This window comes from Engystomops pustulosus, chromosome 7 (genome assembly GCF_040894005.1).
Source record: "Engystomops pustulosus chromosome 7, aEngPut4.maternal, whole genome shotgun sequence".
NCBI classification, from domain to species: Eukaryota; Metazoa; Chordata; class Amphibia; order Anura; family Leptodactylidae; genus Engystomops; species Engystomops pustulosus.
Genome location: NC_092417.1, coordinates 173,358,386 through 173,383,045, shown reverse-complemented (window position 1 = coordinate 173,383,045; position 24,660 = coordinate 173,358,386). Strand labels below are relative to the sequence as shown.

Here is a 24,660-nt window from a genome sequence, read left to right as displayed (position 1 = left end):
TCCAGTCCACATGTCAATAGTTACCCATCTTTCCATAGACCCCGAAAGGCGCATAAGTGTAGGAGTCATATGAGTAAAAATATTTTTTATATTTTTAAGGCCCATAATAAGAAATAAATTTTACATATACAAATTATAAGAAATAATAATAATAGAAATAAAAAATCTGATACGACTAGTTATGACTAGGATGTGCCTGCCCCTTTAAGAAATAAGGACTAATAAGGCAGCGTGTAATAAAGACTCCCCAGAACATTCTTCGAGGCCTCGCGCTGTGATCCAGCTCATTCCTTCAAGTTCCAAACATCTAATAATAAAACCATAAAACACAACTTTTTTGGGCATATTCACAAAAACGTACAGAACGCGCTCAAGTCGCGGGTGGCCAAGTCCTATAAATCACACGCGGCCCGGGAAGAATTTCTCAGATCTTCAGCAAAAATTGTAAATAAGAACTAAAAAATGCCAATAAAAAAAAATCTGTGTGTTATTAAAGGGATCATCAGAGATGTCACCCAGCTTTTCCAGACTCCTGAATAGTGACCGACCCTTTTAATGCTGCATCAGGGGGAATAATGACACATTGATCTTGGAAAGCCAGGGGTTAACCGTTATTTTTGGGTCAATGGTTCTGCCAGATTTTAAGAGGCGATTTTTAGATTTTAGGGGCAAAATTGGGACATAATGAAACCTTCCCCTCCCCTACTCCCCCTCAAGAACAGCTGTCAGGAGCAAGACGTCTTCATGCTGTGGGCGGCTTCAGGGCCTTCAGGAAGTAAAGAGACCTAATCCATGGGCAATGTTTGGCTCAGAACCGGCACCGAATACTGACCCATTGACTTCAATAGGACTCCAGAGGAAACAGTAAGCAGGTGTGACAATGCAGACTACAGCCAGTGTTCAGTATTGTCCCTGGCGAGATGTGTCATCATACCTTTGTGTATGTAGCAGCACTATGATATATACATTTATTTCCATCATTGTACTGGGGGTATGTCCTCACACTGCTGTGCTCTGTGCAAGCAGTGCAAGGTATTGTCCCTGGAGAGATGTGTAATCAGACCTCTGTGTATGTTGTTAGTAACAACACAACCTTGTAATGTAACACTTACACGGTGCCTTCAGTACCAGTGCAGGTTGGCAACCATTTTTTGGAAAAAAAAGTTATTGCACCTCATGGAGATAAAAAGTTTCGGGTGCAAACTCCATGGATCTGATTGCTTCTCGTAAAGACCACGAGATAACGGCTTAAAGGGCCACGCACGGCCCCTGCTATATGATGGGGGACCTATTCGGCCCTATAAAAGCCTCTCCATTGTGTTACAGGCTTGTAATCACCTTGCTGATGGTTTCCAGTACAGTTACCTGATTGGACGCTTACTTAGCGACATCTAGAGGACTTTTTGGCATACTTAATCTAATTACATGAGAAACCCTTCCGTAAAAGGGGGTCTAGTTGTAATTTTGGAGCCTCAAGTGCACTCGAGGTGTGTCCTCACACTGCTGTTCCCCCTGCATTGTACTGCCCCACAACGGATCAGCTCAAGAGCACAGCAGTGTGAGGACATGCCCCAAGTGCTTTTGCAGAGGTGTCACTGTTTTTTGGGGGTCGTTGTTCCTTTAAATGCCTCTGCCGCCGCAGGAGTGCCAGCGATGGATGGTTATTAGCATGCGGATAAATATTTACCATCCTCCATAGAAAACACATGGTCAGACAGCGAGTGCCAATGTGACTGCTGCGTCTGTGTGTGAGAGCGCTGCGTGAGCGGGGGAAACCAGGCCAACGCCGAAACAGACGCAGCATTGTGCCCAGGACCTGGCGGGATTCACGGCACCTCATGAGAATGAGGCCCGCTCCGAGCTCAGACAGACACCACAACCAGCAAGGGGGTCCTCCCTAATGGTTTGGGGTCTCTAATATCAGGGGGCCCCTCAATGACAGCCCCGCAGCTCACACAAAGTGTCACCCAGCTTTCCTAAACTCCTGAACCGAAAATCTGCCTAGTATAGCATAGTGGTATTAGGGGGTCACATGAACCTTTTCTACATTTACAAATCGGCCAAGAAGAAGAGGTCCCTCACACTCATACATGTGGTGTAAATTAAGACTTACACCCACTAACCAATATAACGTAACCAAGATGAATTTTAGATTGTTCCAGGGTCTGGAGCGGCCATGTTTTTTGTATCTAGAACAGAATTTCCCTTAACAGCCAATCACAGCACAGCTTTCATTTTAAATCCTGCTCCTGAATAACAAAAGCTGTGCTCTGATTTGTTGCTATAGGCTGCATAGAAACAGAGAAGTCAGAGATGTACAAGATGTTAGGGCCTAGTTGTTGACGGTTTCCAGAAAGTAATGAAACAGAATAAAACTGTGTTTTCACACTAGAAAGTCCGTGTTAACGTCATTTCTTTTATACCTGGACTCTCCTGTGGATCAAAATGGATGGATTATAGCACAAGGAGCCTTAAGACAACTGTAATTTTCCCTTATTATGTCAGTGACTCTAAATCTAAATTGAGATGAAAGGACACACCTGTGTCAGCGCCAGTGATAGTGGAGCGGCCCGGGTATCCAGCTTTCTCAGCCACTCCTGTGTGACCAGGGCTGACACAGAGGTTACTCCCAAAATATGTACAATGGCATCACACTAAACCTAAAGGCTCATCGTCATCTGCTGCACAGATTAATACGCTCTATTGTTCTCAGTTATCAGCCACTGAAATTCTTCAATGAGATGACTAAGCTATCCTTGTTGACAGAACTGGTTCCCCTGAGATCCCTGCCATACACATGCAGGCTCGACCTGGCATAGGGTGCATGTTTTCTGAATGGGGAGAGGGGAAGTAGCCACTGCCAGATTCCACACCCCTTTATCCCCCCAGAAGACCACCATGTTTACTCTAGATTCCTCTGTCCCCTGTTTCCTCTAAACACCTTCAGAATCCTCTATTCTGTCCAGACTCATTCTCTCTGTCCCCTCCAGACCCCTCTGTTTCCGCAAGACCCCCTTTTTCCTATCCAAAATAGGACCCCCATCGTCCCCCTTTTCAGACCCCACCACCCCCCTTTTAGACCTCACCACCCCAGTCCCCACAGCCATCCCCTCTCCCCAGAGCCCACAGTTCCCCCCCCCCTTCAGACCTCACCGCCCCATCTCCCTAGAGAGACCACCCAACCCTGTCCCCTCCACTCCAGTCCCCACAATCCCCCCAGACCCCACCAAACACCTAGGATATACCTAGATGTGGATACACATTTCAACCACTCAAGACGCTTACATACTATGACCCATATTCTGCAATAGTTAAATACTCCAATTTCTCAATTTTTCATCCTCCTAGATGACCCTTTGGACGGATTCTTGGGAAATAAAAACCGTCACAATTTTTTTTTCACTTTGAGTCACTGGAAAACATGAAGAGTTCTGTTCCGTGTGACAGTGGGAAAAAGTGTAGCCCTCTGCCCGCTGCTGTGCCCTCCATGACCTCCACTAGCGGAACCCTACAATCCCCGGAGATCTGCACAAGTCTAGATGCAGCCATACAGTCAGACAGACTACAGGGGGCGCTATTAGCACACATCTAAGGGTGCAGCCAAAAACAGGAGTTGATGATAATGGCTTGAGACAAATAATTGAAAGGTGCTGCTCCTCCTCCTACTTTTACTTCATTCCTGGTTTGGTCTTCAAAATTTGCATCTTAAAAACTGAACGTGTGGACGCACCCTTATTGTTCTGGGTAGGATAACAAGTCCTTTTCCCCAAATATCAGTGCCAGTGTGTCTGGTATTCAGGGCTGTGATGTTGGGAAGCCAAACCTCTGACTCCATTCCCATCACGACTCATGCTGGCATTCTCCGACTCATTAATTGGGGTTGGGATGCAATATCAGCCATAACCTATATGTAAGGGTGGCGCTGTTTTGTAAAAAAAAAACAAAACAACAAAAAAGTTTAACAACTTTAAATCTACAATTGATTGTGAAATCTCTTTGTTCTCAGGGAAGGGAAGGATGGAACCTGCTGCAACAACACAAACTCTGCAGGTGGCTCCAGGAAAGGGACTTCCTATTGGGAAGGGGAGGTAGAATCGTACAGTACATCTACACAGAACTGTAGCAGAAAACAATCCCAGACCCCATCTACCCCGGACTGGTATCGTTAGTCACTGACTAAACTGACAAGACGATGACCACTATGATTGTAGCAACTCCCCACATGGTACGTCTGATTAAGTGTTACGTTCTCCTATAGCACCTCCGCAGGCCAATCTAAGTATTAGTCCTCCCCATCAAGAGTTACTCTTTGTATCTTTTACACATATAGTAAAATTTGGAACACCCAAACCTTAGGTCACGAGGTCTGCACTCACAGCATTGCCTCTATGCCCTTAATGCTGTAGTATTCAACTAGAAGCCTGTAAAAGATAGGGGCTGTGAAGCAGCGCAATTCAGAGAGCTAAGAGCACAGCAGTGTGAGGACACACCCACAGTGCAATGTCAGAAGCTGCAATCCAGTAATTTAAACCCATAGTCTACAGTCCGTTTGCTAGTAACAATACACGTAAAGGTATGATTACACCGTCTCTCCAGGGACAATACCGAATACAGAGCACAGCAGTGTGACACCCCACCACCCTACCATGTACACTTGGGGAAGTTACAATCCTGGTATATAAATACATATATCACAGCCCTGCTGCTACTTACATACGTACACAAAGTTATTATTACACATCTCTCCGGGAACAATTTTAAACACTGTCTGCAGAGAGCACAGCAGTGTGAGGACAGGCTCCCTGTACACTAGGAAGAGCTACAATCCTGGAATATTAATCCATATTTCACAGTCCTGCTGCTACTAACAACAACAATATACAGAAAGGTCTGATTACACATCTCACCAGGGACAATACAGTCCGTATGGTCACACCTGCTGACAGTTTTCTTGTATTACACTGCAATTACAATATTATATGAGCGCCCAGAACACGACTGCAGTGGCGCAGCGCATGGAAATCTACCTGGTACACAAATGGCTCCGGGTCTTGGCAGGTCTTAATGCAGGGTATAATGTGTCACGTTGCAAGAAGCGCCGTATTGCATAACATAAAATTAATTTGGATGCCCGTAAAGTGTGAATTGCATAACTTCCCACGTGCCCTTTAATGAAGACACAGGACAATGGACTCATAACAACATGGTGCGACCCAAACTGTGTGACTACCCCTCCCCCTGCTGGGAGGATATACGGCCTGGACATATGGGATAGTAACTATTCCACTCTAATGCACTAGAGCTGCAATACCAGACATGACCTGTGGACTGGTGGGGCGCTGTTTCCCAAAACTTTGTTCCACCAAATTAACCCATTAGGGACATGAAGAGAACCTGGTCCATGACACTATGGATCACAAGACTCATCCGGACCAGGTTTTCCATTGTCTAAAGTCTTTGCTCCAGATATTTGACCTGTTACTCCAACCTGTAATTTTGGGGAATTTGCTTTGACACGGCTGAGCCTGTAATTAGCTCCTTTGTCCTTTGACACACATGTCACTGATGTACTGACGGGAGACATGTTATTTATAGAATGTAACAACATATAGTTCTCTTCCTTGTTATAAAATACATTTATATATAATTCTAATTAAAATTTGTATAGATTTTTTTTTTAAATTATAGGTTATATGTGCCAATTCACCTGTAGAAAATCTATAGGAGGAGTTACATTTTAAGCAATTGTCTAATTGTAATCATAGAAACTTCTGCTATGGGAAAAACTAATTCTATGTGTTTTGTGGGTGTCTCCTCACACTACTGTGCTCTGAGCTCTCTGCAATGAACTACTCTATGGCTCCTACCCTTTGCTGTGAGTGGCTGCCTTAGTAGTGAATTCGAAGCCAACAATAGTTTTTACTCAAAGCAAAGAGAAGGGACTGTTGAGCAGATAAAGCAGAGAGCCAAGAGCACAGCAGTGTGAGGACAGATCCCCTGAAGTTACAGTCATGGAATATAAATCCATATTTCACAGTTCTGCTGCAAACATTACACATCTCTCCCAGGACAATACCTATCACAGGCTTCAGAAAGCACAGAGCACAGCAGTGTGAGGACATAATCCTAGTGCACTGGGAGAAGCTACAATCCTGGAATATAAATCTATATCTCACAGTCCTGCTGCTACTAACAACATACACAAAAGGTCTGATCACACATCTCTCCAGGAACAATACCCGACACTGTCTACAGAGAGAACAGAGCACAGCAGTGTGAGGACAACCCAATGCACTGGGAGAAGATACAATCCTGGAATACTAATCCATACTAAACCATAAGCAGCGCCACATCTGTCCACAGGTCATGTATGGTATTGCAACTCTATTCTATATCATATCAATGTAGTAAAGCTGCAATACCAGACACCTCCTATGGGCAGGAGTGGCGCTGTTACTTATAGAAAATGGCTTCTTCTCGTAGTATCAACCCCTTTTATATTGTTTGTAATTATACTAGACCTGAAGGTTGTCACTAGGGGCAGGTAGCTGCTGCCTCCTTCTGTGTGACGCGCCGAGCCCCCGTCAGCGGAGAGGTCAGCCCGAGTTTACTGCTAATTCAGGTAGAATTTCAGGCCAACAGGTAAACACCCGGTCACATGACCTCGCTGCGCCGCAGCATAACACACCTGGGCGATCCCAGCACACGGGGAACATTAGGGAATTATCCAAAATCAGAAGGGACACAAGGAGGGGAAATACATAGGACCCCCATTCATCTAATATGAAATAAATAGCAATTACCTAATATTTTCCAGATATGTGGAAGCTTCCACCCAGCTTTCCCAGGCTCCAGATGACATAAAAGTCAAAGATTTTCTGCATAAGATATTAGCTGAACTGAACCCCCAACTTGCCGGATTGTTCCCAATTCTCTGAATTAATCCTAGCAAATTTTACAAACTCCAAAGTGAGCCTTATCCCCCCAATCCTGCCCCCCCTCAGCCATATCCTGAGTAGGGATTGGCTCAGCAGTCAATATATGTGATGTCATCACTGATGTATATATGTCATCACTTCAGGTCCAAGGGGACAAGGAGCAGTGGAGGCTAAAAGTCGTTATCGGGGGTCTGTCCAGAGAATTAAGGGGTTGCGTTACTATACTTTCACAATTGTTTCAATATAATGTGAAATTCTGATAATCCGGCATCCAAAAAACGGAGATCTGTGCGTCTGAGTGAAACGATGGCCGTGCATGCCCCCAACATGTGACTGGGAACACCAGACACCCCCCCCCCCCAAATGTTGTGTGCAGTGGGATCATGATCAGACGCTTTCAGGGACATGATCCCTTTGGACGCGTTCACACGTTCCGCATTCATAACTCGACGCTAGCGCACAGGGGGCCGAGTTTGGGGCGATCGCATATGCTTTTCCAGAGAAACGCGTGCGATCGGGTTATTAATCGCATGCGTTTCCCTGGAAACGCATATGTGATCGGCCCGAGCCCCGCCCACTGTGCGCTAGCGTCGCGTTATGAACGCGACGATAGCGGAACGTGTGAACGCGCCTTTTAAGACAATTTGATAATCCGGCTCCAGCTGTATGTGTTGGGTGGCACAGTGGCTGAGTGAGTAGCACTTCTGCCTTGCAGCGCTGGGGACCTGGGTTCGAGTCTCACCCAGGTCAACATCTGCAAAGAGTGTATGTTCTCTCCGTGTTTGCGTGGGTTTCCTCTGGGTCCTCCGGTTTCCTCCCACACTCCAAAACATACTGGAAGGTTGATGAGATTGTGAGCCCCATTGGGGACAGGGACTGATGTGACAGCGCTGCGTAATCTGTGTGCGCTATATACATAAAGAATTATCATTAGTTATTGTTATTATGTGTTCTGATAATCCAGACTTGACACATTCGGTCACTGCCTGTGAAGGACAAAGGAGAGAAGAGAGAAGGGGGGGGGGGGGGGGTCAGGGCTGGACTCCTCCAGGTCAGATCCAGTCTGTGCTGGTCCGGTGACCACGTTTCCCCAGTCACTGCAGGCCTGCACTTACCCACTGAGCCACCCCCTGTACTTGTATCCTCTGACAGCTATTGTCTCCCTTAAGCCCCTTTTATCTTCGCCCTCCCTCCCCCCCATTCAAGAGCTCTGATTCCCATGCAGTGGGGGGAGGGAAGCGAGCGAAGGAAAGCGATTCCCACACTGTGTATTCAATGCGTCATGGGTAGCACAACAGCGACCAGCTCGGACAATTGTGACAAACCCTCAGCTCGGAAAAGTCTTCGTACATCTCGATGTAAACAGGAATGTAACCATTCACTGACAGCAAGCAGAGATCCTCAAACAAATGATGTATGTTAGAAAGTTGTTGAACTTTTCAATAAAGTTCAAGATTGTCCATGCAGACTTCAGAGAGTTATGTATTGCCCCTGGAGAGATGTGTAATCAGACCTTTGTATAGGTTGTTAGTAGCAGCAGAACTGTGAAAAATGGATTGATAGTCCAGGACTGTATTTTCTCCAAGTGTCCTCACACTGCTGCACTCTGTGCTCTTTGCAGTTAGCTACTCCTATAGACCAGAATCCTGTTACTACTTTTAAGAGTGGACTGAATTGATATTGGTTGACAGTTCATTCCAAAGCTACAAGCTACAGTGTGAGGACACGCCCCCAGTGCACTTGCAAAAACTACAATCATGAAATGTAAATCCATATATCACAGTCCTGCTGCTACTAACAAACACATTGTTCTCATTACACAAAGGGACAAAACATAAGGGACAAAACATAAGACTGGCTGCTGAAAGACAGAGCACAGCAGTGTGAGGACACGCCCTCAGTGCAATAGGAGAAGCCACAATCCAGGAATATGAATCCATGTATCACAGTCCAGCTGCTACTAACATACACAAATGTATGAATTACACATGTCTCTAGGGAAAATATCTCCATAGCAGGCCTGTAGTAAGGATAATATCAAGGATTATATTGTCTTTGGTTATGACCCCTCACACCTGGAAGAGTTTCGGATCTATAAGACCCACCAGAACCTGCCGCTCCTTTAAGGTCCGGAGTCAGCGCCCCCAGCATTAGCCATCATATCAACACTTAAGCTTCAGAGTTACTGCTTGTACCCACACAGAAAGGGAAAATCTCTAATAACCAAATAAATTATGCATTTCATACACAGAAGAGGCGGAGGGGCAGCAGGACAGTGCCGGGAAGTGGAGACCAGTGTGATATCTGACTGCTACAGTCCGAAAAGTTACCACCCTGTGACTGGAAGCTCTACACATGTAACACGGTCCTCCCCCCTCCCCTAGGTATCCAAAAACCATGGCTACAATCTGATATGAAGATCACAAAGCTTTTCCATAGTATTTGATGGTAAAAGCACAATTTTTTACTTTGAGAAGATCTCTGCTTGCTGTCAGTGAATGATCACACTCTATTTCACATCCAGAGGCCAAGAACACCTGCAGTTATGGCTCTATACTCCATTATGACAACAGGTAATTGCAGCCCTGGATAGATGTGGCTTCTCTAAGTGTCCTCACACTACTGTGCTCTGTGCTTGGGGAGATGTGTAATCAGACCTTTATGTATGTTGTTAGTGGCAGCAGGACTGTGGTATACGGATTCATATTCCAGGATTGTTGCTTCTCCAAGTGCCCTACAGGTGTTTCCTTACACTGCTGTGCTCTGTGCTCTCAGAAGCCAGTGTTAGGTATTGTTCATTGAGAGATGTGTAATCAGACCTTTGTGTATGTCGTTAGTAGCAGCAGGACAGTGAATATTAATACATATTACAAAGATTTTACTCTGGGGATGTGTTCTCACACTGCTGTGCTCTGAGTTATCAGCATTGAATCCCTCCTATCTGCTTTGAAAGAGAGATGTAGTATGCAATTGGAACAACTGCAACTTGTAAGTCACATTCACACGCAGTACATGTGTGGCACCGTACCGCCGCTGGGCCACCATTGCCGTCTATGGGGACGTATATGCAAATTTGCAGCCGCAACTAAGAGCACAGCAGTGAGAGGAAAAGCTCCCAGTGCACTTGGAGAAGCCACACTCCTGTACAATATACCCATTTACATCACATGCTAAATAATTCTATATGCCCCACCCTACATCTTCTCCAAATAATTAAGAAGGTGGTTATGGGTAGTGGGGGGGGGGGGGGGGGTCTGGAGATAAAACATCCTGATAACAGAAAACAATAGCACCACACAAGTTATAGGACTTGGATTAGGATTTAAAGGGCATCTTCCATCAGGATGAAGAACTACATGCAAATGAAACTGAGGGGCTTCAGGCTCGGTAGGTGTTAATGGCGCCTGGAGCCCCAAAGGCTCATTTGCATACAGTATTTCATCCTGGTGTCCTTTAACTCTTCATCTGCCATTCTCCCTCCCGATGCCAGGCTGGTAAATAAACATGATGCCAGTCTTCGGCAGGAAGTGTTTACATATAATTATCATTCTTATGATAAATTTAGATGCAGAGTTACACACCCTTCACAGAGGTATTCAGGGCTGGCACGGTGCCCGCTCCAACAATGTGGCAGGACGGGCCATGAGCGATGAGAGGCGGCGGCCATCAATAGGATTCGTCTCAAAACAAAGTCAGAATCGTTTATCTAAGAATACTATAAACAGAGGAACAGGGACAATATCCATCAGTTAAAGGGACGGTACAGCTCAGCCTTACACTGCAGGCTCCTCTACCAGAGATTGACCATGGAGGGGTCGTACCGCTGGGGACCCCTTTAATCTGCAACACAACTGGTTCACACCTTAATACCCTACAAAGCAAAGAACTAGACAAAATATATGAAGCTTTACATCGCTACCAGTGAATAAATTCATGTTTACATTTAGATATTAAAAAAAAACAAAACACAAACAAACAAACAAAAGATCTGGACTCCAGAATGAAACATTGTAGCAAATTGTAATAGCAGGAAAGATCTAACCTACAGTATATATTCAGTCGTCTACAGGATCCATCTATCACATATGCGTCTATCCATCCTTATCCTGTCTATATGTCCATCTATCTACAATATGTATCTATCCATCTATTCATTGGCCCACAGTATATATCCATCCATGTACAGTATCCATCTGGAGAGAAATAGCTAAGGCAGTGATGGTGAACCTTTTGGAGACAGCGTGCCCAAACTACAACCAAAATCCACTATATCCAATATGGCATTTTAAGCAGTAACTTATTGCTACCTGTTCTTCCACATCTTTCAATTGTATCAGCCGCCTGAGGCCACCAATACAGTTGAAAGAAGAGGGGCAAATTCAGACTCGGACGTTGTAGCTTCTCTCAAGGGTCTCTCTATAGGGGAAGAATGGTGGGTCCAACAGGAGGACCTCAAAAGATATTGCAGTTCTGTCTACACCTTCTCAGCGCTGAGAGCAGCATCTCTTAAGTTACCTGGGAGTGCAGGAAGATTTGGTCCTGTTTGGTGCACTCTGTCCTGGGGAGATGATCTGAGTGCCCACAGAAAGGGCTCTGAGTGCCACCCCTGGCACCCATGCCATAGATTTGCCACCACTGAGCTAAGGCATGGAGTGCACATGTCCTGCCCAAACTTCACCCCTGACACTGGTCATCCCCATGTTTATTTCAGCAGGACTTAGAAGAGTCTGGTCTGCCAGAGGAAGAGCGCCCCTCTTGGTGCTAAACATGTGAGCCACCCCCTATTATACCAATATATCCTTAGGGTGATGCCACACATGGCATTTTTGGCCCGTTTTTAAGCATGCGTTTTCTGTCAGTTTAAAAACGCATCCATTTTATTAATAGATAAACAGGTTCTAAGCAGTCAAAACGCATGGTAAACGGTCAAAAAACGGATGGGTTTTAAAAAAGCATGGGGACTGAAAACGCATGCTTAAAAATGGACCAAAAACACCATGTGTAGCATCACCCTCATAGGGCCCTGCCAAATACCATGTTTTTCTATCCGCCTCTACTGCATCTATTCCATTGTACTAACAAGAAGACAGAAAGGTTTAGGCTCGGGACAAGAACGCAGGCGGGTCACCTGATATACAAGTTTTTGCCCGCACCTTCATCTCTCCTCGCTCATCCGTTCTTGGCTTCAGTTTCTAATGGAATATATCTGGATACCCCACCCCTTCTACAGGATGGAAAACAGGATTGGGGGGGTCAGCCAAAGCCAGCACAGGGTCCGTAATGGGGGAAAATAAGCGCATTCCAATACATCAGCGTTATCTCATCCACTCACTTTATCTATCATTCTGCCAGAGGCAACATTGTATCTGTCCAGGAAAAGTACAAGATACAAACGTTTAAAGGGCAAATCCACCAAAGCTATGCTCTTAGATTTGTTTACAGAGGGGAATCCAGGACATGGGTATCGATGACTTATCCTTAAAAAGGGAATCTGCTGTCAAAATCCATCGCGATAAACCAGGGCGCTCATAGATTGTGCCTTCTTATATTTGTTATACTTCTAAAATGAACTTTTATAATTATGCAAATAAGCCTGAAAGGCTTAAAGGCTCTGGAAGCCAACATTTCCTGAAACTTCCTCTGCTGCAGTGAGATTACATCGTGCAGAAGGAGAGGCGAGCGCTTAGGTAGAGCAAAGAGGTAGAGCGAGACACTGTAACAGCCTATGAAGCTATAAGCAAGGAGGGGCTCTGGTAACAGCCCTTCTGGATCATTAGCATAATTTGAAAAGTTGATTTTAGAAGGAAGGAGGCCATGGATAACAAATATAAGAGGATTTCCACAGTCACGGTGCCTGGATGTATGAGCTAGCACCCCTGTTTTATCATGATGGATTGTAGAGTTCTATTAAAGGAAGTCATCAATAGCAGACTGGTGGGGTCTGACATCATCAGCTGCCTGAAGAGACCCCATCATTCAGTTGTGTGCTCCGGTCTCTTCACTACTCACTGTGCTAAGCGCCATATGTTACATAGTGGCTGTATCCTGTACTGCAGCTTCATTTCCTGGTCGGGAGGGATGCCCCGGTTGGACCCCCACTTATACCAATGACCTATTCTAAACATGTCCATGCTATACACACAGAACCCAATGGGTACCAAGCAATTCTTTATATTTCCTGTGGGGGTGCTGTAGGGAAACTGAACATGTTTTCAGAAGCCCATTATTATAATATTAACTGATAAGTAACCAGGAATGAGTCAGTTCTAGATGCAGAGATTTCCGATATCTCTACCTAGAATGACTGTACAACATTCAAGAAACCAGAGTGAGAAATGTCGTGTCACTAAGTAACAGAGACAAATATTCCTAAGTCTTCGGAACATTCATTCTATCACATTACTGAAATAATTGAAACGTTTCAACAAAACTGCAGAAATCAATAGTAAACATTAATATCAGAAACTCTGTAATAGATCTTAACTTTTTCTCCTCTTATCAAGCTCCTTCAACCTCCCCCAGACTTTACAAACACTTAAATCACTCTGATATCACTGCTTGAATGGCAGGTGTCAGATAGCACAGTCTATGGAGAGGGGGGGGGGGCGCGAGCAGGAGCTGAAAGAAATAGGTCAGATACAGACTGACCACCAGTGCTTTATTCCCATAAGATACTGATACATACTTCTTAGAGATAATTAAGTAGCAGATCATCTTCTACTTTCTCTATACAAGATAGGATTGATACAAGTTCATTATTTTACTTATCTTAAACAGAGTTCCATTGTGCATTATACTCCAGAGCTGCACTCACTATTCTGCTGCTGGTGCAGTCACTGTGTACATACATGACATTACTTATCCTGTACTGATCCTGTGTTACATCCTGTATTATACCCCAGAGCTGCACTCACTATTCTGCTGCTGGTGCAGTCACTGTGTACATACATGACATTACTTATCCTGTACTGATCCTGAGTTACATCCTGTATTATACTCCAGAGCTGCACTCACTATTCTGCTGCTGGTGCAGTCACTGTGTACATACATGACATTACTTATCCTGTACTGATCCTGAGTTACATCCTGTATTATACTGCAGAGCTGCACTCACTATTCTGCTGCTGGTGCAGTCACTGTGTACATACATGACATTACTTATCCTGTACTGATCCTGAGTTACATCCTGTATTATACTCCAGAGCTGCACTCACTATTCTGCTGCTGGTGCAGTCACTGTGTACATACATGACATTACTTATCCTGTACTGATCCTGAGTTACATCCTGTATTATACTCCAGAGCTGCACTCACTATTCTGCTGCTGGTGCAGTCACTGTGTACATACATGACATTACTTATCCTGTACTGATCCTGAGTTACATCCTGTATTATACCCCAGAGCTGCACTCACTATTCTGCTGCTGGTGCAGTCACTGCGTACATACATGACATTACTTATACTCCTGAGCTGTATTAAGAATAAGTATAGTGTACAGCATGGTCCCAGATGGGTCAGCCTTTATTACTGTGGATGGTTTACCAGTAGCATCCAGTCGTTTTAGGTGCAGCTCTGGTTGGGACTAGAAATGTTACTAGAATGTAAAAACTTTCCTCATACACTGTACGAGATGGAAAACCTCCTTTTTTATACGGAAACTGTGACATTCTGCCTCAAAGTGTCACAACTATCTACCATCTACAGTGTTAACCATTTCCTCTTGCGTATGTGACCTATCCAACTTTCCTGTAAAGAAACAAAAATTCAAGGTATAAGAAGTCCTCCCCCGCTTACTGAGTGTGAGTCACTGTGCCGCGCCATGTTGTGTTTGGTTACTAGCAGGGTTGTCACCAGGTCGAATGGTCATGAAAGGTTTGGGCTTTAAGGAGAATCTCATGGTATGAATCACCATTGTGGGGGTGTGATCTGCATTGGTTTGCACATTTTTAGGGGCCCATATAGTATGATGTAGCCCTTTGTTTGAGCGCAGGGGCCACCAAGTGCCGCTTTGGATGTGAATTTTAAAAATTTTAATTCTTTTTTTGAAGGGGAGTTCTGGATCTAGCAATGAAGATTTAACTGATTCCTCTATTCCCCATGCTGAGGACCCATGTACATTGGGTGCGGAAAGTATTCAGACCCCTTTAAATTTTGGGCAAGATTTTTTTTTGCTCATTAATGTACACTCTGCCCCCATCTTGACTGAGAAAAAAAAACTGAAATGTAGATATTTTTGCTAAATTTATTAAACAAGAAAAACTGAAATATCACACGGTCATATGTAAACCCTTTACTGTGACAGTCATATATAACTTACATACTGTCCATTTCCTTCTGACCCTCCTTGAGATGTTTCTACTCCTTCATTGGAGTCCAGCTGTGTTTAATTAAACTTATTGGACTTGATAAGAAAAGGCCACACCTGTCTATGTAAGACCTCACAGTGCATGTCAGAGTACATTGAGAATCATGAGGTCTAGGGAACAGCCCATGGAACTCAGAGACAGAATTGTGGCAAGGCACAAATCCGGCCATGGTTACTAAAGAATTTCTGCATCACTCAGGGTTCTTCATAGCACAGTGGCCTCCATAATCCTTTATTAGAAGAAGCTTGGGACGACCACAACTCTTCCTTGACCTGGCCGCCCAGCCAAACTAAGCAATTGTGGGAGAAGAGCTTTGTGAGAGGTAAAGAATAACCGCAAGATCACTGTGGCTGAGATCCAAAGATGCAGGAGGGAGTCACCTACCCCCGCCGCCTCCAGCAGTTGGGGCTTTATGGCAGAGTCTGGAAACTTCTCAGTGTAAGACATATGAAAGCCGCATACAGTGTGCAAAACACATGAATGATCCCGGACTATGAGGAATAAGATTCTCTGCTCTGATGAGATGAAGATTAAACTTTTTGGTGGTAATTCTAAGCGGTGGAGAAAACCTGGCGCTGCTCATCACCTGCCAAATACAATCCCAGCAGTGACACATGGGGGGCAGCATCAGGCTATGGGCTGGGGGAAGCATCATGCCATGGGGGAGGGGGGGGGGGTGAACAGGACCACTGGTTGTAATGGAAGGAAAGATGAAAGTACAAAGATATCCTGGATGAGAACCTCTACCAGATGCTCTGGACCTCAGACAGGGTCATTGTCTTGTTGGAAGTTTCAGCCCAAAAGAACATATGTGACCATTCCTGACCGGTCCAGCCAGAACCCTGACCTAAACCAAATGGAGCATCTCTGGAGAGACTGGAAAATGGCCTCCATCAACGTTCACTATCCAACCTGAGGAAACTGGAGAGGATCTGCAAGGAAGAGGCAGAGGATCCCCAAATTCAAGGGTGATAAACTTGTAGCATCTTCCCAAGAAGACTCCTGGCTGCACCAGCTCCAAAGCTTCTACTCAATACTGAGCAAAGGGGCCGAATACTCATCACCGGGGGCTGAATACTCACCACCGGGGGAGATTTCAGGTTTTCTTGTTTAACCCCTTAACGCTCTGCGCCGTAGCTCTACGGCGCAGAGGTATAAGGGATGTATGAAGAGGGCTCACGGGCTGAGTCCTCTTCATACAAAAGTGGGGGTTTTTGCATTTTGCAGAAAACCCCCACCGCTAATAACCGCGGTCGTGCGCCGCCATCTTTATTACGATCGCCGCGCCCCCGAACGTCATCGGGGGGCGACGATCGGTTGCCATGGTAGCCTCGGGTCTTCTTTTGACACGAGGCTACATGGCTTCTGAAGATTCGTTACAATGAGCCAGTGGCTCATTGTAATGAATGTGCTGCAAAAATGCCATATATTGCAATACAGAAGTATTGCAGTATATGGTAGGAGCGATCTGACCATCTAGGGTTAATGTACCCTAGATGGTCTAAGAAATAGTTGGAAAAAAAAGAAAAAAAAAAAGTTTAAAAAATAAAAAAAATTAATAAAATATTAAAAATTCAAATCACCCCCCTTTCCCTAGAACTGATATAAAACCTAATAAACAGTAAAAATCACAAACATATTAGGTATCGCCACGTCCCAAAATGCCCGATCAAAATATAAAAACCGTAATGGCCGGCGGTGACCTCCGAGGCGGGAAATGGCGCCCAAATGTCCGAAATGCGACTTTTACACCTTTTTACATCACATAAAAAAATGAAATAAAAAATTATCAAAATGTCGCACAGACCTCAAAATGGTAGCAATGAAAACGTCGCCTCATTTCGCAAAAAATGACCCCTCACACAGCTCCGTGCGCCAAAGTATGAAAAAGTTATTAGCTTCAGAAGATGACAAAAATTTTTCTTCTTTTTTGTACACAATCGTTTAATTTTTGAAAATGTATTAAAACACAATAAAACCTATATAAATTTGGTATCACCGCGATCGCACCGAACCAAAGAATAAAGTAGGTGTGTTTTTTGGAGTAAAGAGTGAAAGTCGTAAAAACGGAGCCCACAAGAACGTGACGCATGTGGGGTTTTTTTTTCAATTTTTCCACATTTGGAATTTTTTTTCAGCTTCGCAGTACACGGCATGTTAAAATAAATAACATTACGGGAAAGTAAAATTTGTTACGAACAAAATAAGCCCTCAGACAGGTCTGTACACGGAAAAATGAAAAAGTTATGGATTTTTGAAGTTGGAGAGCGAGAAATGAGCGGAAAAACCCTGCGTCCTTAAGGGGTTAAAAAATTAGCAAAAATATCAACTAACTATTTTGATCTTACCACTTGGCTGCAATGAAACAAAGATTAAAACAGCTAAAGGGGTCTGAATACTTTCTGTACCCACTGAATGTCTTAGCTGAGGTGAGTGTGTATGTGTGATAGGGAGTTGAAGTTACTAAGATATGATTAACAGGGACCCCACTCATGGGTCGTGACCCCTTCACATTAATATACTAGTTAGTGGGGGACCTGTTTGTTATCAGTAAGACCTCCCCATGAAATTCCCAGAAAACCTCTCAGTAAATATTATTTCAATGTTTTCCCCCTCGGATTTATAGCTTTGTGCCGCTCCTGACTACATTTACTATGACAAAGGGACTTTCCATTCAGGAGGATTTCCCAGAAAAATCCTTCATAAAGCATTGTTATTGCTCAATGTTAAAGAGGGGTCTCCCTCAGGGATGCAAGACCCTCATCAAGGCATCAGGGGCAGATTTAAGAAGTGTTTGTTCCAAATAGACACCAATTACAGCAACCAATCACAGTGCAGCTTTCATTACTCCAGAAACCTTTAAGATATGAAATCTGCACTGTGATTGGTTGTTATGGGCAGCAAAGACTGTTCACCTTTAAAGACAGTTTCACAAGTCTCCTCCATTATCTCAAGAAGTTTATAAAGATCTAAAAGAAGTATCATTCTGATTGGTTGCTATAAGTTACAAAACAAGTTTGTATGTATTTTGATAAATAAGTCCATACTCACTGTTTTTGTGACACTCTTAATAAAGTTTGTTGAACAATCAACACATTTGTGACCAATGAGAAGGCAGCTTTCAATTTTCCTTTGCTATTTTACAAAATGAACCTGATCTCCAATTGGTTCTTACAGGTAACAGGAACAAGGCCTTTATCAATAACTTTATTTATGCAGAATCCTTTAACAATGTGACAAAACATCTCCTACCACTTTAAAACGCTTAAAAGGTGTAAAACAAAGTGCACCAAGGTTACAATAGAGGAATGTGACATTAATTGTTGCAACGTCATGTCAAAATTGTGATCCGTGTCATGGAAAAGCCGATTTTTAGTGACAGATGCGTTTTTGCCACCTAGTTCTTCAGTCAGTAGTGCAACTTTTTACCATATAGCCCAAGCTTAAAGGGGTTGTCCAGGACTTGGAAAAAATTTAGCTTTCTTTCACAAAACTGTGCTACCCTTGTCCAAAAACCGCATTATTAGACACAACCCAACTCCATGCAAACTTTGGACATTGGGGGCGCTGTTAACAGAAGAAAGCGTGAATGTCTAACTAATCCCTTTAAGGGTGACTAATCATTGATGCTCACGGTTTTGGCTCTTGGCTCAGTCTGGGAACTGTTGATTGTGGTTTTTTTATTAGTTAATTTTTAACCTGCAGCTTTGTTTATTGGACTCTGCGAAAACAGTTGTGTATTGTGTTAGTAGTCGGAAGCAGGTTGTGCCCCATGATCTGAGTCTACATTTTTGGTTGCCCACCATGTTACCATGACCCCTCCATGTGGCTATAGTAGTATAGGAGACCTTGGGTTACCCTGGCGTGATAGCTATGGTATCGCTATGGTCAGAAGCCGAGGCGTATCACTAGGTTGTGTGTTGTCGTGTTTAGAGGGATTGTCCTGGGCTAGAAAAACATGGCTGATCCAAGACAATCCCTTTAAATAATGTTGCATTATCAAAAATTCCATGCACCATCTGTCACTTTAACCTCATGATCGGATCAGACCATAAAGAAAGAACCCCCATCAATCATCATAGTATCGCAGTTCATAACATTCTTGAATGGTAATATGCCTTTAATTCTATGCAACCATTCTTAAAGGGATTGTCTCATATATACAATCTCTGTCTCTATGCCCTGTTGTCATATAGGTGTATAGTTCCGAGAATTCTAAGTATAATCATCATGGAATATCGTAAGGAAAAAAAAAAATCACCCAGCTTTCCAGAGGGCGAGATCAAGGTAATGTGGACCGTGACCTCAGTCCTCGATATCATTTCACGGGGGTCTTCCTACCTGTTCGTAAGTGGAACACTGTGATTGCATATCCTTCTCCGATGAACAACGCTCCAGGAAATGAAAGAGAAACAAGTCCTTCCTGGTATCTGCAGAGGTAACCTGACACCCCGGCCCTGAGCCCAGGTAAAAGGGCAGGGCCTCCCCAGCTCAGGTAAACGGGAGGGGGGCAACTAATCCATAACCCAAGGTCATAGGAACAATCCCCCGCAACAATGTATAGATACAGGGTCATGTGATCCAGGCTGGAACACATCCAAATGAAACTGTAAGGTTACATAGTGTCAGAGTGCCCCCATAAATGTATCAAATCTAAGAATTTCAGGCAAATCACTCGTTAAAGGTACACTCCAACATCATTAAAGGGATCTCCCCGCGTCTAGGTCACTGATAAATTAAACTTATGTCCTTGTAGACAAGAGCAGATTTGGAATTTTGGGACCTCAGACAAAGTAATGTCTTGGGGTCCACTTAAAATCTAAGGTTCTGCCCTCAGGTAGCCCGGTCCCTGTTCTTCATGGTCTTGATTTATCCCCTTCCTGCTAATACGTTAGTGCACTGCACCTCCTGGCCACGCCCACACTGCACCGAAATCTTACTCTACTATAAATCCAGTTCAAATATGACAGGTCCCCTTTAATTTGACCTCAATTTGCCCTAAAATGCCGGATTATTAGATGTTCTAGAAAAATAAAGAGATCCCCTTGTGTGGGCTGAGAACTTTTAGGAAGAAAATCCAAAATTAGCACAATTTGGGGAAGTGGCTATTTCTCGGTGTGGTCTACTGGTTTTGTGAAATTCCACATTAGATTTCGGTTCTCGTATTTAGATTTTCACTTTCTGGATCAGCAGATTATACTGGATTATGTAATCCAGTTTATTCCATGTCAACCCCACGATCCATATGTTGCTTCTTGAGTGATATAATCTGAAATCTTTTATTTCCATGTTATGTAACCCTTTGCATGCTGGATTATTAGTTACTCATAGTTACTGTTACATATAATTATCTGGAACCAGATTATGAGAATTTTATAGTTTTAAGAGTTCTCTGTTTTTACAAGATTATCTGCTTCCCTACGACCATGTGATAATCCACGCCTCGTGATTCTCTGTGTTTTTCTTGTTTATTTGTCTGTTTCCATAACCTGTGGGATGATTCCTGAGGACATAGCTGGGAACGGCCAGGAATTTGATGCAATTCCGTGAATCACTCCCCCGGGAGCATCGCCTGCTACAGCCATGTACTAAGCTGATCGCACCTCATACTTCATAGTGTCCTCCAGCTGCTACATTAGCACGATGGGGAAACATGAACCTAACAATCCAAACAGATTAACGCAATGTGACATGTACCAGATTATCAAATATTCTGGATTACATGGCGGCATTAAGTAGTCACAGATCCACCCAATAATCCAGAATAGTAATGATCAAATCAATCATCAGGACGTTTAGTTGAAGTTTGATTTTTGACTTGTAAAAGTTAAATATGGATTTATATTCCGGGATTGTAGCTTCTCCAATTACACTCCTCACACTGCTTTGTTCTGTGCATTGAACTTCATAAAGTGTTTGATACTAGCCCTAGTGATATGAATAATCATACCTTATGTTGTTAATACCAGCAGGACTGTGATATATGCGGATTTATATTCTAGGAAAGCGTTTGGGGTGTATCCTCGCACTGCCGCGCTCTATGGTTGCACTGCCGCGCTCTATGGTTGCACTGATTCATTGCCCCTCCCCCCTGGTCTGAGTGACAGCTGTAGTTTTTAACAAGAAGCTTGCCTCAGCTTTTACTCAGAGCAGAGTAGCAGTGCAATGGAAGAGCTCAATGCAGAGACACCCCAGAAACTACAAACCTCAAATCTAAATCCAAATTTCACCATCCTGCTGCTACTGATAATACGCACAAAGGTCTGATTACACATCTCTCCAGGGACAATACCTAACCCTGGTTGCAGAGAGCACAGCAAGGTTAGGACACTCCCCAGAAATTATAATCCTCTGATACAAAACCCATATATCACATTCCTGCTGCTACTGAGGCATTACAGGCAATACACACCTGCTGACAGGTTCCCTTTAATTTGCAACTCATATTAGTAGCACTGGTCACCTGGAGCAATGCTTCCTTATGCCACCCTATCCCTAAAACCTACCATCTGGGTAGAAATTCATTTTATCCTAGAAAAAGATCCAGCGTCCCATAACCGGCCACTTCCTGAAAATACTATTTATAAGAAATGGATACAACCACTTCATTACTTAAAGGGATTTTCCATCCCTGTGATATCAGACACCAAACCTTTCATAAGGCTATGATTGATACGTCGGATTTCCCCGCACTAGAACTCCCCTAGTACTGATACAACTTTCCTCCATGACACAGATTACTAACCCAGATCCGTAGTGTCATACGATCAGTGGAGGGGGGGTCACTGCAGTGTGAAGGTGGAAACCCCCTTTAAATCATCATAGAATTATACAGACAGCAGGCAGCCCACATTGTATTACATTACAGGTGTCGTGTGGCCCCTGCTCTAAGGGCCAAGCACTTGAGGGTTAGATGTCTGAATCAGCACTGCTACATCTCTATAAAAAGGTCATCCGCAGTCATACAGATACATAGATGTGATGTAGCAGAGCTGAATGTAGTAGATTTCCTGGGACAGAGATCTAAGTTCGGATAAGTTGAGTCCGGGGTCCGAAGCTATAATACAGACTATCTGAACATATAACGCATAGAACCTAATGACAAACTGAGCTCTACTATGTCTGTATGCTTTTCAGCACAATTACGGCTCAATTAACTCCTTCCTGGCACAGCCAAGGGTCACTTACTATTCAGACCAAGCCGCCCAGCAGCAGGAGGGTCTATGTGTCTCCCAGAGTGTACAATAGAGTTACTAAACCGCACACATCTGATCCAGCAAGGATTGCAGACGTGTCCTGACATCACATGTACTGATGCCTCAGGGGCTCCCCTGGAGATCTGAGCCCTGGCACTGCTGGGCCCAGGTGTATATGAGAAGTGACCAAGGTGGGGTGAGAGCAGAGACCACAGATAAGCCTGAAGACACAAAGATAACAGGAGAAGGAAGTGTCCCTTTAAATCCCCCTCCCCCATTGTCCCCTATTATAGCAGCTAGTGGGGTCTGCTGAGGGTCTATGGCTCTTGCTGTGTTCCTCTGTGGTTACCTGAGTGTCCTCGTGAATTTCGGGTGTCTGTGACCCTCCTGGTGCCTGCGATCCTCCCTGTAGGCTGCCAGCAGCTGCTCTGAGTAAACTTTTCTGAGTGATTCAGTGTCCTCACTGCTAGGACTATAGGGGAGGGCGCTGTACTGCCACCTGGTGGCTCAGCTCAGAACTACAGGGAGGCAATGCTACAGTGTAACTGGAGGAGACAAGGAGGGAAGAGAGATGTCACTGCAACAAAGTAGCATAGGAGAATCCTGAAAGGTGACGCAGCCGTGGGAACCTGTCAGCAGGTGTGACCAAGCTCTGAGCTTGCAGAGTATTGCAGCCAGTTTTAGATATTTTCCCTGGATTTTAGATTCTCTATATGTGCCGGAGATTAGTCCTCACACTGCTGTGCTCTGTGCTCTCTGCAGACAGTGTTAGATATTGTCCCTGGAGAGATGTGTAATCAGACCTTTTGTGTATGTTATAGTAGCAGCAGAACTGTGATATATGGAGTTACATTCCAGGATCGTACTGTGTGTGTGTCCTCATACTGCTGTTCTCTGTGCTCTCTGCAGACATTGTTAGATATTGTCTCAGAAGAGATGTGTAATCAGACCTTTTGTGTATGTTATAGTAGCAGCAGAACTGTGATATATGGAGTTACATTCCAGGATCGTACTGTGTGTGTGTCCTCATACTGCTGTGCTCTGTGCTCTCTGCAGACATTGTTAGATATTGTCTCAGAAGAGATGTGTAATCAGACCTTTTGTGTATGTTATAGTAGCAGCAGAACTGTGATATATGGATTTGTATTCCAGGATCGTACTGTGTGTGTGTCCTCATACTGCTGTTCTCTGTGCTCTCTGCAGACATTGTTAGATATTGTCTCAGAAGAGATGTGTAATCAGACCTTTTGTGTATGTTATAGTAGCAGCAGGACTGTGCTCTGTGCTCTCTGTGGCCAGTGTTAGATATTGTCCTGGGAGAGATGTGTAATCAGATCTGTGGTTTTTATATGGGGTGTGGGGCAGCCATCTGAGGATTAGTGCTGATCAGTATCCTCTGCAGCAGGGGGCAGTGTCATAGCAAGGTTTGTGTCCCCATGCTCTATGGTAAAACTTACCTCCTGCACAAGCTGCTTGGAGTTATTTCCTGTCTGAAGGACCTGTGCATCACATGACCAGATATCAGCACAGGTCCTCCAGTATTTGTAGCACCAAAGGACCTGGAAGGATGAGAACACCCCATAGACCTCCACAGCGGCTCAGAGGGTGGCTACATAACCCAGCCCTGCTCCTCTGGATTTACTGACTTAGACCTGAGCAAGTAAGAGCATCAGTACAGCAGGCCCACACATGGCAAGTACATGCATCTGACCCAGAGGCGATGGATCTCAGGTCCATCCTGTTTATCTTTATGTGTTGGAGTTTTTCTTTTGTTGTAATTTTGCTTTTAAAAAAAAGTTCATGCACCACATTTATCAAGAGCCATAGACATTTCTTAGAAACCATTACTATGCAGAAAGACTTGTGGTCTCCAAAAGAGGCGAGATTTCTCTGGAAATGGACCTGCTCCAGAAATTGTAGTAATGTGCGAGCAGTTTTCTGGCACCTACCTGCGCCATCGGAGAGGAGGTGAAAGGTTATACCGAACATACTGCGCCATCGGAGAGGAGGTGAAAGGTTATACCGAACATACTGCGCCATCAGAGAGGAGGTGAAAGGTTATACCGGGCATACTGCGCCACATTTATCATCCAGCAGCTTTAAGATCATTTGGGTTTGTCCTGTAGTCTGAGACCAGTGTGAGAGAGATGATAAATAGA

At 44.2% G+C, this 24,660-nt stretch overlaps 1 protein-coding gene across 2 annotated transcripts in view; it reads right to left on the bottom strand.

The window, feature by feature from the left end:
- The window catches only part of CD82 (CD82 molecule), a 36,638-nt gene extending 13,630 nt beyond the window's left edge, over nt 1-23,008 (bottom strand). The window contains exon 1 of one of the 2 annotated variants that reach the window (XM_072119008.1): nt 22,851-23,008. The gene's annotated coding sequence lies outside the window, so the exon portion shown is untranslated. Of the gene's footprint in view, nt 1-19,646; nt 19,765-22,850 lie in introns of those variants that run through there. The other variant, XM_072119009.1, reaches the window with a different exon arrangement.
- Nucleotides 23,009-24,660: the final 1,652 nt, after the last annotated feature.